Source organism: Arachis ipaensis, chromosome B7 (assembly GCF_059453495.1).
Source record: "Arachis ipaensis isolate K30076 ecotype BB chromosome B7, ASM5945349v1, whole genome shotgun sequence".
Classification (NCBI taxonomy): domain Eukaryota; kingdom Viridiplantae; phylum Streptophyta; class Magnoliopsida; order Fabales; family Fabaceae; genus Arachis; species Arachis ipaensis.
The window spans coordinates 73,196,173-73,213,464 of NC_142442.1; positions in this window are offsets into that span (position 1 = coordinate 73,196,173).

A 17,292-nucleotide genomic window follows, 5' to 3' on the forward strand; every position below is an offset into this window, starting at 1 on the left:
GGGGTTGAACTTGTGACAACCAATTTCTTCTAAATTTGATTCGCGGATTATTTGTTGGTTGAGGACTATACTTGCAACGCGAAAAATCTTGTGAAATTCCTTGCCGACGGTATCCGTGACCATCACCTACCCTGTGGTCCACTAGCCTAAGTGTCCAGAAATATTACATATTGCATAGAAAAATCAAAATCATACCTTGGCCGATTCACAATATGCACCACACACTAAATTTGATTCCAAATCAAGCCTCCAAGCATCAAACAATCCACCAATCAACTCCAACAAGCATCAACAATCAAATGTTCCAAGCTATAAACATAATTTACCACAAATCAATACCTAGGGTTCCTAAATACACAATTTCACAAGGAATAAGAGCAAGCTTACCTTATCGTTAGTTGATTAGGACAAAACCCAATAGAAACCAAGTGCTAGAGTGTACCTAAAAACCCAAAATCACAAAAATCCACTCAAACTAAAACCCAAAATTTTGAAATTCACATGGGCTGAGAACTGGGTATAGATTTTCGAAAATCTTACCATAATACCTAGCTATAAGTGGCAGGCTCAGCGAGAGCTTTACGTAGCCACTGACGGCACTCGAATCGGATCACCGTACTTCAAGATATGATCGATTGAATGTGATGGTGAATAGTGTTTTTGGTTTCTTGCTCTCCCCTCTCACTTCCCAGCTGCACACTTGTATTTGAGTGTGTGTTATGACCTGAATGCTCATTAGGTTTAGCCTTTTATATGTTGGACTTGAGCCAAACTTGGACCTGGTCTAACCTGTTAGCGTTTTTGGCCCATTTGACCCAACTTTGGGCCAAACCTTTAAAATTAGCGCCCGATTTTCAACTTCAATTATTTTTCTAAGTTTTTTTTTATCGTTTTTACTGCTTTCACACAGTACCAGACAGATTTAAGTTAGTACTGCTGATAATGAGAATTCTTTGATGGTATAGAATTTCACAATTGAAATCTCATTGCAAGTATAGTTCTACACCAACAAACAATCCTCCCAATAAAAAATTTGGTTGTCACAAATAACAAACCCCCAAATAAGAATCAACCGAAGTATTTGACCTCCGGGTCGTCTCACAAGGAATTGCAATGAAATGAATGATTATTGGCTATGAAGGAACAAAGGGGTTTATTTTTTATATTTTTGCAAAAAATTAAATGACAAGAAAGTAAAATAACAAGAACTAATAAAATAAGGGAAAAGAACTCTTGGCTAGAAATAGGTAATTGAGATCACCATCGTTGTCTACAAACCAAATATTGATAATTATGAGGAACCAAGCTCATTAAGTCTACTTCCAAAAGCCTTAAGTACGTAATATCTACTCCTAGACTTGAAGTACGTCAAATGACTTTGATCACATCAACCCATAAGTTCCAACCTATCTACTAATTAGATTAGTAGCGGGTTAGTGTCAATGGGTATCAAATTGATCACCAAGGGTTCTCAAATCACCAATTCAATGAGACCCAATGACTCAAGGTCACTCAATTCCCTTAGCCTAGGCCAAGAGTAAAGAAAACTACTCAAAAACTAATGAAATCATTTTATCAAACACCTAGTGTGCAAGAAAAGTAAACATCAAAAAATGCAAAAATTAAAGAAACCCATGACTAACATAAGCAAGAATTCAACAATAACAATCAAGATCAACATAAAAGAAACATAGAAACATGAAATTGCATTAAAAGGAAATTAGATCCAATAATGGTTCATCAACATAAAAGTAACAAAATAAGGGAAATGAACAAGTAAAACTAGAAGAGCAAAGATGTAATACAAGAAATTAAGAAGGAAAACTAAATCAAGAAAAGAATTGAAAATTAGTTTTGAGAAAATTAAACCTAAACTACCCAAAATTCTAGAGAGACAGGAGAGCATCTCTCTCTAGAATTCTAACCTAAACCATGATGAAAACTAAACTATGACTCCTTCGATCCTTCCCCCTTCAATCCTTGGGTTCAATAGCATCAGAAATGAGTTGGATTGGGCCCAAAATGAGCTAGAAATTGCTGGCCACGAGTTTCTCTTAAATGAACGACGTGCAACATCGATGTGTACGCGTACATTGCACATACGCATCCCTAAACGCGAAGCAACTATGGCAAATTTTATATCATTTTAAAGCCCCGGATGTTAGTTTCCAACGCAACTGGAACCGCCTCATTTGGACCTCTGTAACTCAAGTTATCATCGATTGAGTGCAAAGAGGTCAGGATTGACAGCTTTACGGTTCCTTCATTTCTTCATGAGTTCTCCATTTTTACATGTTTTTTTCTTCATTCCTTCAATCCAATCTTTGCCTTCTAAACCTGAAATCACTTAAAAAACATATCAAGTTATCGAATGGAATTAAAGTAAATTAAATTTAGCTATTTTGAGGCCTAAAAAGCATGTTTTCACACTTAAACAGAAAATTAGGGAGAATTACAAAACCATGCTATTTCATTAAATAAATGTGTGAAAAGTTGATAAAATCTCCTAAATTAAGCACAAGATAAACCACAAAATTGGAGTTTATCAAACCTCCCCACACTTAAACCAAGCATGTCCTCATGATAAGAATAGAGAAGGACAAGAAAAAGGGTATGAACATTTATTCAATACAAAGAAACTATATAAACCTATCTACATGCATGTAACTAAATGAAAAATGCTTCTACCAACTTGGTTAAATGTAAATTAATCTCCAAGAACATATATAAGCAAGTAGGGCTAAGATCATATGACAATTCATGAATCCTACCAATTCAAATATCAAAATGAAGTTCAAATAGACTTGCAAGAAGAAAGCTCATGAAAGCCAGGAACAAGGAATTGAGCATCGAACCCTTATTAGACGTGTATCTGCTCTAATCGCTCAAGTGTATAGGGTCAATCACTCAATTTTCTTCTACTCATGCTTTCTAAGATTTATCTTTCATCTAACAATCAACAATTATTCAATGCATGCATACATTCATCATGAGGACTTATTCATAGGTTGTAATGGGCTAGGGTAAAGGTAGGGATGCATATGGTCAAGTGAGCTTGAAATTTGAACCTTTGATTAACCTAAGCTCTCACCAAACACATATAACAACCTATACAATTCTAATACACAACCTACCTACCCATGATTCTCACTTTTTCACATACTCATGCATTCTCTTTAATTCGCATTCCATATGCATTGATTTTTATTGAACTTTACTTTGGGGCATTTTTGTCCCCTTTTTATTTCTTTTTCTCTTTTTTCTTTTTCTAATTTTATATATATATATATATATATATGTTTTTTTTCTTTATCATTTTTTTCTAAAGTATATACAAACGTATCAATGCATATGGTTTTACATATTTAATGCATAAGCATGTACCCAATCCTATGGTTTTCAACAAAAATACAAAATGGACTTTTACCTCAACCAATGTTCCAAGTTTCTCATACCCAAATGATACACACCTTCACTAGCCTAAGCTAATCAAAGATCCAAATTAAGGGATATTTATTATTTTTCACTTAGGGGTAGTGATGTGCTACAATTAAGAACAAAAGGATTAAATAGGCTCAAATTTGGCTAGCAATGGTTGATGAAAGGTAGGCTATTTGGGTAAGTGAGCTAAATGAAATGATGGCCTCAATCCTTTAAATGGCTGTATACATGGAATAATGGACATAAAGAATCAAACAAATCAAAGATCACAATCATAGAAAGAGAACAATGCACACAAGAATGGAAATAAGTGGTTACAAGATGTAACCACACAATTTGGCTCAAAACTCACATGCTTGTGTTCTTAGCTCGAAAACCATGTTCCAAAATAAATTCTTCAAGCAAGTTTGTCACAATTTTTTTTTCAAATTGGTAGGGTGCTCTAAAAATAATTTTACTTGGTAAAGAAATAATCACCCTAACCAAGTAGTCCTAGCATAAAAAGAAATGGTGAAATATGTATAAATTCTAACTAACATGCAACCTATTATGCAATGCAACAACTAACTAGCAAAGGAAATCAAGAATTGGTGTTGAAAGAAAGAAATTTTACCCATGGAGGTCGGTCGGACGACCTCCCCACACTTAGAAATTTGCACCATCATCGGTGCATGCAAAGAAGATTAAGGTAGACGGGTTACTACAATTGATGAGCTCCTTCAAAAGGTTGTGCGGGTGAACTTGTTTGTTGTCCCTATTTAGAAGCTTTTCCTTTTCCTCTTTTGGTGGCCAACCTAAAAGGAAAGAAAAAGAAAGAAAATTAAGCCTACAACAAGGATATCAGAGCAAATAGAACATAGGCGGGGGCTAGTGCCAAATGAGAGCATGGTTCTCTACTACATGGTAGCTATAACATGTGAGTGAGAAGGCAATATAAGCTGAGGCATATAAATTAATACATGATGCAAGAGTAAAGCCAAAGCATGAGTGAATGACATGAAGAGCATGTCGAGCATCAAGTTCAAACAAGAAAGAGTGGGTCATGAAAGACATGTAAGCTCATATCAATACACAAAGGATACAAGGATCATCAAAGGTTAAGCATTGAATTAGAAATTTCATTACCCATCAATATCAAACAAGTCTAGACGCACCAAGATTAACCAAGAAATTCTCAACAATTGAGTAAGAGCATTCAACACCACTATTAAAAGAAGAAATTTAGTAAAGAAAATAAGAACAAGCTATAAAAACAAAATTAAAATGCAATGAATGATAATATGCAAATGCAACAAATAAAAGAAATTGAAAAATAAGAAAAAATGAGAAGTGAAAATTTAAAAAGAGAGGAGAAAAGATAGTAAGAAAGGAAGAAGAAAGGAGAAAGAAGAAAGAAACAAGAGAGGAAGAGAAAAGAAAACAGAGCATAAAACAGGGGAGGCAGGGCGCGGAATCAACGCATGCGCGCCATGTGCGCGCGCGCTGGGTGGCAGGATGGACAAGCGACGCGTAAGCGTCCTATATGCTTAAGCGTGGATGGTGAAAGTATAAATCGACGCGGAAGTGCCAGGTGCGCTTATGTGTGGATGGAGAGAGTGCACGCTGACGCGTACGTGTCGCAGCTTGCACGAGAAGCTCAACGTTCGTGCCAAACTTGCACAACTCTCTGGAATTGAGTATGGGGCTGCATTCACATATCGACGCGTGCGCGTACAGCGTGCGCACGCGTCCCTGCCTCTATTCTTTTTAACATATGAAAACAGAAACATGGCACTCTCCTAATCTACAAGAATTCTAAAACAATCAAAATTAAAATTTAACAACAACTCTTTTTTGTTTTTGAAAAATTTTCAAATACAAGACACACAAAACTTACACTTCAAGTAAAATACAATCTAACAACAACTATTCTAAACAAAACATAAATCTAACAAGTAACCTAGTAACAAAAGCAAAGTATGCTAAAGTATGAAAATAAGAAAACTACCTAACAATGGCAACTCAATTCATTCATTGACTATATATACAAAAGAATGGAAAGAGTTTACCATGGTGGGGTGTCTCCCACCTAGCACTTTTAGTTTAAGTCTTTAAGTTGGACATTTGGTGGGGGCTTTTCTATGGTGGCTTATGCTTGAACTCTTCCTTGAATCCCCACCAATGCTTGCATTTCCAATAGCCTCCGGGATCCCAAATTAGGCGCACAAGGCCTTCAAGTAAGCTTAAGTAAATGACAAGGCCTCAAGAGTTTTGATTGTTGAAATGAATTCCGGGGTCCCAAACCTTGTTCTTGCACCCATCTTCTCGTTGACTACCATTGTTAGATTTGGGTGACAAAGCTTGTGAATTCTCAATTAAGCATCTAAACATTCTCCTAGACCCATGCAATTTGGTTCTACACTAACCATTGCTATTCAACCTTGAGCATACAACCATCATGAACCTAGAGTGATGTTTCCAACCACTACACAAATCTCTTCTACTCTTAACTCCACAAAGAGCTCTAAGTTGACCATCATTTTCAATCAAACCATATTCAAGTGAGAGAGTAAAGCCTAGGGATAGGAATTTTACCCACTTGAATGTTGTGTAGGATGGTGACTTAGGAAGGGGGATCTCCAATGATCTTGCAAGTTCCGCTCCCTTGTGCTCTTCTTTGACTACCTCCATCTCTTGGCAAGCTTTTTCAACTTTAATTCCTTGCCCACCAACTTCTTCCACACATTCTTCATTGGTGGAGCTTGCCTCTTGATCATCCTCTTCCAATCTTTCATTATTCATACTATGCCTTGGAGGTTGCACATTATCCTCCACAACACCAAATTCAAGCTCATTGGAAGATGGTTCAACAACTTCCACAGGATCATCAACAACATAACTTGGTGTGAAAGTGTCTTCAAGCTTGAAATCCACCTCTTGTTCAATTTTGCCTAGCTCTTCAACCACTTCTTCTTCTTTAACAATCTCTTCCTCCTCCACTTGTTGCAAGACTTACCCTATCTCCTTGTCCTCAAGTTGAGATTCTAAAATCTTCTTCATACTCCTATCTTCGGTTGATTTCTCACATTCATCCGTACAGATGCTTTTCTTGTTGCATGAGTGGTGCACGAAATTGTGATGTCCAGGCTCGAACAATCCCTGGTAATGGCTCCAAAGCTTGGTGCTTTGATCTTAATTCATAATTGTCACAACTTCGATACAACTAACCAGCAAGTGCACTGGGTCGTCCAAGTAATACCTTACGTGAGTAAGGGTCGAATCGCACGGAGATTGTTGGTATGAAGCAAGCTATGGTCACCTTGTAAATCTCAGTCAGGCAGATATAAAACATGATACTTTATTAGATTAAAATAAATAATAAAAGGGATAGAGATACTTATGTAGGTCCATTGGCAGGAATTTCAGATAAGCGAATGGAGATACTGTGCCCTTTCTTTTTCTACTTTCCTACTTCTTCCTTCAATCCTTCTTACTTCTTTCCATGGCTGGCTGTATGCAAGGGCATCACCGTTGTCAGTGGCTACATCCCCTCCTCTCAGTGAATCATATGCTCACGCACCCTGTCACGGCACGGCTATTCATCTGTCGGTTCCCGATCATGCTGGAATAGGATTCACCCTCCTTTTGCGTCTGTCACTAACGCCCAGCACTCGCGAGTTTGAAGCTCGTCACAGTCATTCAATCATTGAATCCTACTCAGAATACCACAGACAAGGTTTAGACCTTCCGGTTTCTCTTGAATGCCGCCATCATTCTAGCTTACGCCACGAAGATTCTGGTTAGGAGATCTAAGAGATACTCATTCTAGCTTAATTTATGTAGAACAGAAGTGTTTGTCAGGCACGCGTTCATAAGGGAGAAGGATGATGAGCGTCACACATAATCATCACCTTCATCACGTTATTGGGTGCGAATGGATATCTTAGAAGAGAAATAAGAAGAATTGAATAGAAAACAGTAGTACTTTGCATTAATCTTTGAGGAACAGCAGAGCTCCACACCTTAATCTATGGAGTGTAGAAACTCTACCGTTAAAAATACATAAGTGAAAGGTCCAGGCATGGCCGAGAGGCCAGCCCCTCTGATCTAAGAACCAGGCGTCCAAAGATGGTTTACACTGATCAAAGATTCCTAATACAATAGTAAAAGGTCCTATTTATAATAAACTAGCTACTAGGGTTTACATGAGTAAGTAATTGATGTACAAATCCACTTCCGGGGCCCACTTGGTGTGTGCTTGGGCTTGGGCTTGAGTGTTACACGTGCAGAGGCCATTTGTGGAGTTGAACGCCAGTTTCTGTGCCAGTTTGGGCGTTCAACTCTGGTTTTGGATCCTTTTCTGGCGCTGGACGCCAGATTTGGGCAGAAGGCTGGCGTTGAACGCCAGTTTACGTCGTCAATACTTGGCCAAAGTATGGACTATTATATATTGCTGGAAAGCCCTGGATGTCTACTTTCCAACGCAATTGGAAGCGCGCCATTTAGAGTTCTGTAGCTCCAGAAAATCCACTTTGAGTGCAGGGAGGTCAGAATCCAACAGCATCAGCAGTCCTTTTTCAACCTCTGAATCTGATTTCTGCTCAAGTCCCTCAATTTCAGCGAAAAAATACCTGAAATCACAGAAAAACACACAAACTCATAGTAAAGTCCAGAAATGTGAATTTAACACAAAATCTATTAAAAACATCCCTAAAAGTAACTAGATTCTACTAAAAACATACTAAAAACAATGTCAAAAAGCGTATAAATTATCCGCTCATCACAACACCAAACTTAAATTGTTGCTTGTCCCCAAGCAACTGAAAATCAAAATAGGATAAAAAGAATAGAATATACTATAAATTCCAAACTATCAATGAAACAGAGCTTCAATCATATGAGCGGGACTTATAGCTTTTTGCCTCTTGAATAGTTTTGGCATCTCACTTTATCCATTGAGGTTCAGAATGATTGGCATCTATAGGGACTTCAGATTTCGAATAGTGTTATTGACTCTCTTAGTTCAGTATGATGATTCTTGAACACAGCTATTTTATGAGTCTTGGCCGTGGCCCTAAGCACTTTGTTTTCCAGTATTACCACCGGATACATAAATGCCACAGACACATAATTGGGTGAACCTTTTCAGATTGTGACTCAGCTTTGCTAAAGTCCCCAATTAGAGGTGTCCAGGGTTCTTAAGCACACTCTTTGTTTTTGCTTTGGACCTTGACTTTAACCGCTCAGTCTCAAGTTTTCACTTGACACCTACACGCCACAAGCACATGGTTAGGGACAGCTTGGTTTAGCCGCTTAGACCAGGATTCTATTCCTTTAGGCCCTCCTATCCACTGATGCTCAAAGCCTTGGGATCCTTTTTAATTGCCCTTGCCTTTTGGTTTTAAGGGTTATTGGCTTTTTCTGCTTGCTTTTTCTTTTTCTTTCTATTTTTTTTTTCGCCTATTTTTTTTTCAAGTTTTTTTTTCTGCAAGCTTTGTTCTTTGCTGCTTTTTCTTGCTTCAAGAATCATTTTTATGATTTTTCAGATTATCAAATAACATGTCTCCTAGTCATCATTCTTTCAAGAGCCAACATATTTAACATTCTTAAACAACAACTTCAAAAGACATATGCACTGTTCAAGCATACATTCAGAAAACAAGAAGCATTGTCACCACATCAATATAATTAAACTAAGTTCAAGGATAAATTCGAAACTCATGTACTTCTTGTTCTTTTGAATTTTAAAACATTTTTCATTTAAGAGAGGTGATGGATTCATAGGACATTTATAACTTTAAGACAAAGTTACTACTACTAATGATCATGTAATGAAGACACAAACATAGATAAGCACATAACATAGAAAATGAAAAACAGAGAAAGTAAGAACAAGGAATGAGTCCACCTTAGTGATGTCCTTGAGCTCTTCTATGTCTCTTCCTTGTCTTTGCTGCTCCTCCTTCATTGCTTTTAGATCTTCTTTGATTTCATGAAGGATGATGGAGTGCTCTTGATATTCCACCCTTAGTTGCTTCCAATAATTGTGTGGAAGAAAATGTATCCCCTGAGGTATCTCAGGGATCTCTTGATTTGCAGTCAAATGTTCTACCACTGAGCTATAGATCCTTTACATAATTGTTTTACCACACCAAACTTAGAATGTTGCTCGCCCTCGAGCAAAAGAAGAAGGAATAGATGAAGAAGAAGATGTGGAAATAAAAACTAGGATTATGAGGAGGTAAAGTGGGGATCCTGTGGGGTCCACAGATCCTGAGATGATCCTGTGGTGTCCACAGATCCTGAGGTGTCAAGGCATTTACATCCCTGCACCAATTTAGGCATGCAAAATGCCCTTGCACACAACTCTGGGCGTTCAGCGCCAGGTTGGTGCCCATTTTGGGCGTTCAACGCCCCTTTGCTGCCATTTCTGGCGTTGAACGCCAGAACCATGCTTGTTCTGGGCGTTCAGCGCCAGGATGCTCCCATTCTGGGCGTTCAGCGCCAGAACTATGCTCTGTTCTGGCGTTTGAACGCCAGACAGATGCTCCTCCAGGGTGTGATTTTTCTTCTGCTGTTTTTGATTTCGTTTTTGAATTTTTTGTTTATTTTGTGACTCCACATGATCATGAACCTAAGAAAACATGAAAAATAAGAATTAGATAAACATTGGGTTGCCTCCCAACAAGCGCTTCTTTAATGTCAATAGCTTGACAGTGGGCTCTCATGGAGCCTCACAGATGTGCAGAGCTTTGTTGAGATTCTTCAACACCAAACTTAGAGTTTGGATATGGGAGTTCAACACCAAACTTAGAGTTTGGTTGTGGCCTCCCAACACCAAACTTAGAGTTTGATTGTGGGGGCTCTGGTTGACTCTGCTTGGAGGGAAGCTTTTCCTGCTTCCTCTCCATGGTTGCAGAGGGAGATCCTTGAGTTTTGAATACAAGGGAGTTCTCATTCCATTGAAGGACTATTTCACCTCTGTCAACATCAATCACAGCTCTTGCTGTGGCCAGGAAAGGTCTTCCTAGGATGATGGGTTCATCCTCTTCCTTTCCAGTATCCAGGACTATGAAATCAGTAGGTATGTAAAGGCCCTCAACCTTTACTAATACATCTTCTACTTGTCCATAAGCCTGTTTTCTTGAGCTGTCTGCCATCTCTAATGAGATTTTAGCAGCTTGCACCCCATAGATTCCCAGTTTCTCTATTACAGAGAGGGGCATGAGGTTTATACCTGAACCAAGGTCACACAGAGCTTTAAAGATCATGGTGCCTATGGTACAAGGTAATATGAACTTTCCAGGATCCTGTCTCTTCTGAGGCAATGTCAGTTGATCCAGATCACTTAGTTCATTGATGAACAAGGGAGGTTCAACTTCCCAAGCATCAATGCCAAATAATTTGGCATTCAGCTTCATGATTGCACCAAAAAACTTGGCAGTTTGCTCTTCTGTAACATCCTCATTCTCTTCAGAAGAGAAATACTCATCAGAGCTCATGAAGGGCATAAGGAGGTTCAATGGAATCTCTATGGTCTCTAGATGAGCCTCAGAGTCCTTTGGTTCCCCAGAGGGAAGCTCCTCATTGATCACTGGACGTCCCAAGAGGTCTTCCTCCTTGGGATTCATGTCCTCTCCTCTCCTCACAGGTTCGGCCAGGGCACTTATGTCAATGGCCTTGCACTCTCCTTTTGGGTTCTCTTCTGTATTACTTGGGAGAGTACTATGAGGGATTTCAGTGATCCTTTTACTCAGCTGGCCCACTTGTGCTTCCAGATTTCTAATGGAAGACCTTGTTTCATTCATGAAACTTACAGTGGCCTTAGATAGATCAGAGACTAGATTTGCTAAATTAAAAGCATTTTGTTCAGAGTTCTCTGTCTGTTGCTGAGTTGATGATGGAAAAGGCTTGCTATTGCTAAACCTGTTTCTTCCACCATTATTAAAGCCTTGTTGGGGCTTTTGATCCTTCCATGAGAAATTTGGATGATTTCTCCATGTTGAGTTATAGGTGTTTCCATAAGGTTCACCTAAGTAATTCACCTCTGCTATTGCAGGGTTCTCATGATCATAGGCTTCTTCTTCAGAAGATGCCTCTTGAGTACTGTTGGATGCAGCTTGCATTCCATGCAGACTCTGAGAGATCATATTGACTTGCTGAGTCAATATTTTATTCTGAGCCAATATGGCATTCAGAGTATCAACTTCAAGAACTCCCTTCTTCATAGGCGTCCCATTACTCACAGGATTCCTTTCAGAAGTGTACATGAACTGGTTATTAGCAACCATGTCAATGAGTTCTTGAGCTTCTGCAGGCGTTTTCTTTAGGTGAATGGATCCACCTGCAGAAGTGTCCAGTGACATCTTTGATAACTCAGACAGACCATCATAGAATATATCCAGGATGGTCCATTCTGAAAGCATGTCAGAAGGACACTTTTTGGTCAACTGTTTGTATCTTTCCCAAGCTTCATAGAGAGATTCACCTTCTTTTTGTTTGAAGGTTTGAACATCCGCTCTAAGCTTGCTCAGCTTTTGAGGAGGAAAGTACTTGGCTAAGAAAGCCGTGACCAGCTTATCCCAAGAGTTCAGGCTGTCTTTAGGTTGAGAATCCAACCATAATCTAGCTCTGTCTCTTATAGTAAAAGGGAAAAGCATGAGCCTGTAGACTTCAGGATCTACTCCATTAGTCTTAACAGTATCACATATCTGCAAGAATTCAGTTAAGAACTGAAAAGGATCTTCAGATGGAAGTCCATGAAACTTGCAGTTCTGCTGCATTAGAGAAACTAATTGAGGTTTAATCTCAAAATTGTTTGCTCCAATGGCAGGAATGGAGATGCTTCTTCCATGTAAATTGGAATTAGGTGCAGTAAAGTCACCAAGCATTCTCCTTGCATTGTTGTTGGGTTCGGCTGCCATCTCCTTTACTTGTTCGAAATTTTCAATCAAGTTGTCTTTGGATTGTTGTAATTTAGCTTCTCTTAATTTTCTCTTCAGAGTCCTTTCAGGTTCTGGATCAGCTTCAACAAGAATGCCTTTTTCTCTGTCCCTGCTCATAAGAAAGAGGAGAACAAAAGAAAAGAAGAGGAATCCTCTATGTCACAGTAAAGAGGATCCTTATTGTTAGTAGAAGAAAAGAAGAAGAAATTCGAACACAGATAGAGTAGGGGGTTCGAATTTGGTGATGATGTGAGGAAGTAATGTTAGTTAATGAATGAATAAATAGAATAGGATGAGAGAGAGGGGGGGAATTTTCGAAAATTATTTTTGAAAAGGAGTTAGTGATTTTTGAAAATTGGTTTTTGAAAGTTGTTAGTATTTTTTTTTTTCGAAATTTTTGAAATTAAAAATAAAGAATAAAAATAATTAGTTAATTAAAAAGAAATTTTTGAAAAAGGGGAAGATATTTTCGAAAATTAGAGAGAGAGAGTTAGTTAGGTGGTTTTGAAAAAGTTAAGAAACAAACAAAAAGTTAGTTAGTTAGTTGAAACAAATTTTGAAAAGATAGGAAGTTAGGAAGTTAGAAAAGATATTTTGAAAAGATATTTTTGAAAAAAAAGGAAGATATTTTCGAAAATTGAGAGAGAGAGAGTTAGTTAGGAGGTTTTGAAAAAGTTAAGAAACAAACAAAAAGTTAGTTAGTTAGTTGAAACAAATTTTGAAAAGATAAGAAGTTGGGAAGTTAGAGAAGATATTTTGAAATCAAATTTTGAAAAAGATAAGATAAGAAGATATATATATATATATATATTTTTTTTTTTTTGAAAAGATATGATAGAAATTAGTTTTTGAAAAAGATTTGATTTTTAAAATCACAATTAGTGACTTGATTCATAAGAAATCACAAGATATGATTCTAGAACTTAAAGTTTGAATCTTTCTTAACAAGCAAGTAACAAACTTCAAATTTTTGAATCAAAACATTAATTGTTTATGTTATTTTCGAAAATTTAATACAAAAATAAGAAAAAGATTTTTGAAAAATATTTTTGGAATTTTCGAAAATAACTAAGAATTTTGAAAAAGATTTAATTTTTGAAAAAGATTTTGAAAAAGATAAGATTTTCAAATTGAAAATTTGATTTGACTCATAAGAAACAATTTGATTTTAAAAATTTTTGAAAAAGTCAATCCAAATTTTCGAATTTGAGGAGAGAAAAAGGGAAAGATATTTTTTTGATTTTTGAATTTTTATGATGCAAGAGAAAAAACACTAAAAGGATGCAATGCATGAAATTTTTTAGATGAAAACAATGAATGCATGCATAAATGCTATGAATGTCAAGATGAACACCAAGAACACTATGAAGAACATGATGAACATCAAAAACATATTTTTGAAAAATTTTTAATGCAAAGAAAACATGCAAGACACCAAACTTAGAATTCTTTAATGCTTACGCACTAAGAATTCAAGAATGCATATGATAAACATGAAAAGACACAAAACAAAAAATCATCAAGATCAAACAAGAAGACTTACCAAGAACAACTTGAAGATCATGAAGAACACTATGAATGCATGAATTTTCGAAATATGCAAGATGCATATGCAAGTGACACCAAACTTATAATGTGATTCAAGATTTAAACAAGAAACATGAAATATTTTTTTGATTTTTTTTTTTGATTTTATGATTTTTTTGGATTTTTAACTTATATTTTTTTCGAAAATTATTTAGAAAAAAGAAAAATAAGGATTCCAAAATTTTTAATATGAATTCCAGGAATCTTATGCTCTTTAGTCTAAAGCTCCAATCAAAGGGTCAGGCATGGCTTAATAGCCAGCCAAGCTTTAGTAGGCAATTACATCCATTGAGGTGATTAGTTGAAGACCAATCCCAAAGGGGTTTGGATATGGCTTTACAGCCAGACAGGATTCAACATGTTACCATGAAACACTAGAATTCATTCTTAAAAATTTTGAAGCCATAGAATAATTTATCTTTGAAAACATTTTTTTTTATTATTTATTTATTTTTTTTTTTCGAAAACAGTTGAGAAAAGTTTTGAAATATTTTTGAAAAATTTTTGAAAAGAAAATAAAAAGAAAATTACCTAATCTGAGCAACAAGATGAACCGTCAGTTGTCCATACACGAACAATCCCCGGCAACGGCGCCAAAAACTTGGTGCACGAAATTGTGATGTCCAGGCTCGAACAATCCCTGGTAATGGCTCCAAAGCTTGGTGCTTTGATCTTAATTCATAATTGTCACAACTTCGATACAACTAACCAGCAAGTGCACTGGGTCGTCCAAGTAATACCTTACGTGAGTAAGGGTCGAATCCCACGGAGATTGTTGGTATGAAGCAAGCTATGGTCACCTTCTAAATCTCAGTCAGGCAGATATAAAACATGATACTTTATTAGATTAAAATAAATAATAAAAGGGATAGAGATACTTATGTAGGTCCATTGGCAGGAATTTCAGATAAGCGAATGGAGATACTGTGCCCTTTCTTTTTCTACTTTCCTACTTCTTCCTTCAATCCTTCTTACTTCTTTCCATGGCTGGCTGTATGCAAGGGCATCACCGTTGTCAGTGGCTACATCCCCTCCTCTCAGTGAATCATATGCTCACGCACCCTGTCACGGCACGGCTATTCATCTGTCGGTTCCCGATCATGCTGGAATAGGATTCACCCTCCTTTTGCGTCTGTCACTAACGCCCAGCACTCGCGAGTTTGAAGCTCGTCACAGTCATTCAATCATTGAATCCTACTCAGAATACCACAGACAAGGTTTAGACCTTCCGGATTCTCTTGAATGCCGCCATCATTCTAGCTTACGCCACGAAGATTCCTGTTAGGAGATCTAAGAGATATTCATTCTAGCTTATTTCATGTAGAACGGAAGTGTTTGTCAGGCACGCGTTCATAAGGGAGATGGTGATGAGCGTCACACATAATCATCACCTTCATCACGTTCTTGAGTGCGAATAGATATCTTAGAAGCGAAATAAGATGAATTGAATAGAAAACAGTAGTACTTTGCATTAATCTTTGAGGAACAGCAGAGCTCCACACCTTAATCTATGGAGTGTAGAAACTCTACCGTTAAAAATACATAAGTGAAAGGTCCAGGCATGGCCGAGAGGCCAGCCCCTCTGATCTAAGAACCAGGCGTCCAAAGATGGTTTACACTGATCAAAGATGCCTAATACAATAGTAAAAGGTCCTATTTATAATAAACTAGCTACTAGGGTTTACATGAGTAAGTAATTGATGTACAAATCCACTTCCGGGGCCCACTTGGTGTGTGCTTGGGCTTGGGCTTGAGTGTTACACGTGCAGAGGCCATTTGTGGAGTTGAACGCCAGTTTCTGTGCCAGTTTGGGCGTTCAACTCTGGTTTTGGATCCTTTTCTGGCGCTGGACGCCAGATTTGGGCAGAAGGCTGGCGTTGAACGCCAGTTTACGTCGTCAATTCTTGGCCAAAGTATGGACTATTATATATTGCTGGAAAGCCCTGGATGTCTACTTTCCAACGCAATTATAAGCGCGCCATTTAGAGTTCTGTAGCTCCAGAAAATCCACTTTGAGTGCAGGGAGGTCAGAATCCAACAGCATCAGCAGTCCTTTTTCAACCTCTGAATCTGATTTCTGCTCAAGTCCCTCAATTTCAGCGAAAAAATACCTGAAATCACAGAAAAACACACAAACTCATAGTAAAGTCCAGAAATGTGAATTTAACACAAAATCTATTAAAAACATCCCTAAAAGTAACTAGATTCTACTAAAAACATACTAAAAACAATGTCAAAAAGCGTATAAATTATCCGCTCATCAATGAGTCCAATGGTTCCAAAATAGCAGTAATGTTAGCAAACTGAGCCATGATTTTTTCAAATATGGGAGGTGATTCATCTTGTGGTGGTGGTGGTTCTTGAGGGTATTGGGGGTTGAATTGGGGTGGTTCTTCATATGGTTCATATGGTTCACAAGGTGGTTGGTATGGTGGGTAAGGATTAGGGTCATATGGAGGTGTTTGGTGGTAAGGGGCTTGTGAGTAAGGTGGTTTAAAATCATGTTGAGGGGGTGGTTTATAGGCATATGGTGGTGGCTGTTGACAATCACAATAAGGGTCACCACATCCATTGGATTGATATGCATTAGGATTAGGAGTGTACCCATAAGAATACGAAGAGTAGTCGCATTGGGGTGGCTGGTGCACGAAATTGTGATCATCAATGGTGCCAAAAACTTGGTACGCACGATTGTAATCTCAAATCCTTTTCACAACTCTGCACAACTAACCAGCAAGTGCACTGGGTCGTCCAAGTAATAAACCTTACGAGAGTAAGGTTCGATCCCACAGAGATTGTCGGCTTGAAGCAAGCTATGGTCATCTTGTAAATCTCAGTCAGGCAGATTCAAAAGGTTATGAGGTTTTGATAATTAAAATATGAATAAAACATAAAATAAGATAAAGATACTTATGTAATTCATTAGTGAGAATTTCAGATAAGCGTATGAAGATGCTTTGTTCCTCCTGAGCTTCTGCTTTCCTATTGTCTTCATCCAATCATTCATACTCCTTTCCATGGCAAGCTGTATGTTAGGTATCACCGTTGTCAATGGCTACCTCCCGTCCTCTCAGTGAAAATGGTCCAAATGCGCTGTCACCGCACGGCTAATCAGCTGTTGGTTCCCGATCATGTTGGAATAGGATCCATTGATCCTTTTGCGTCTGTCACTACGCCCAACACTCGCGAGTTTGAAGCTCGTCACAGTCATCCCATTCCAGATCCTACTCGAAATGCCACAGACAAGGTTTAGACTTTTCGGATCTCAAGAATGGCCGCCAATAATTCTAGCTTATACCACGAAGACTCCGATCTTTCAGAATGGAGGCTAAGAGATACA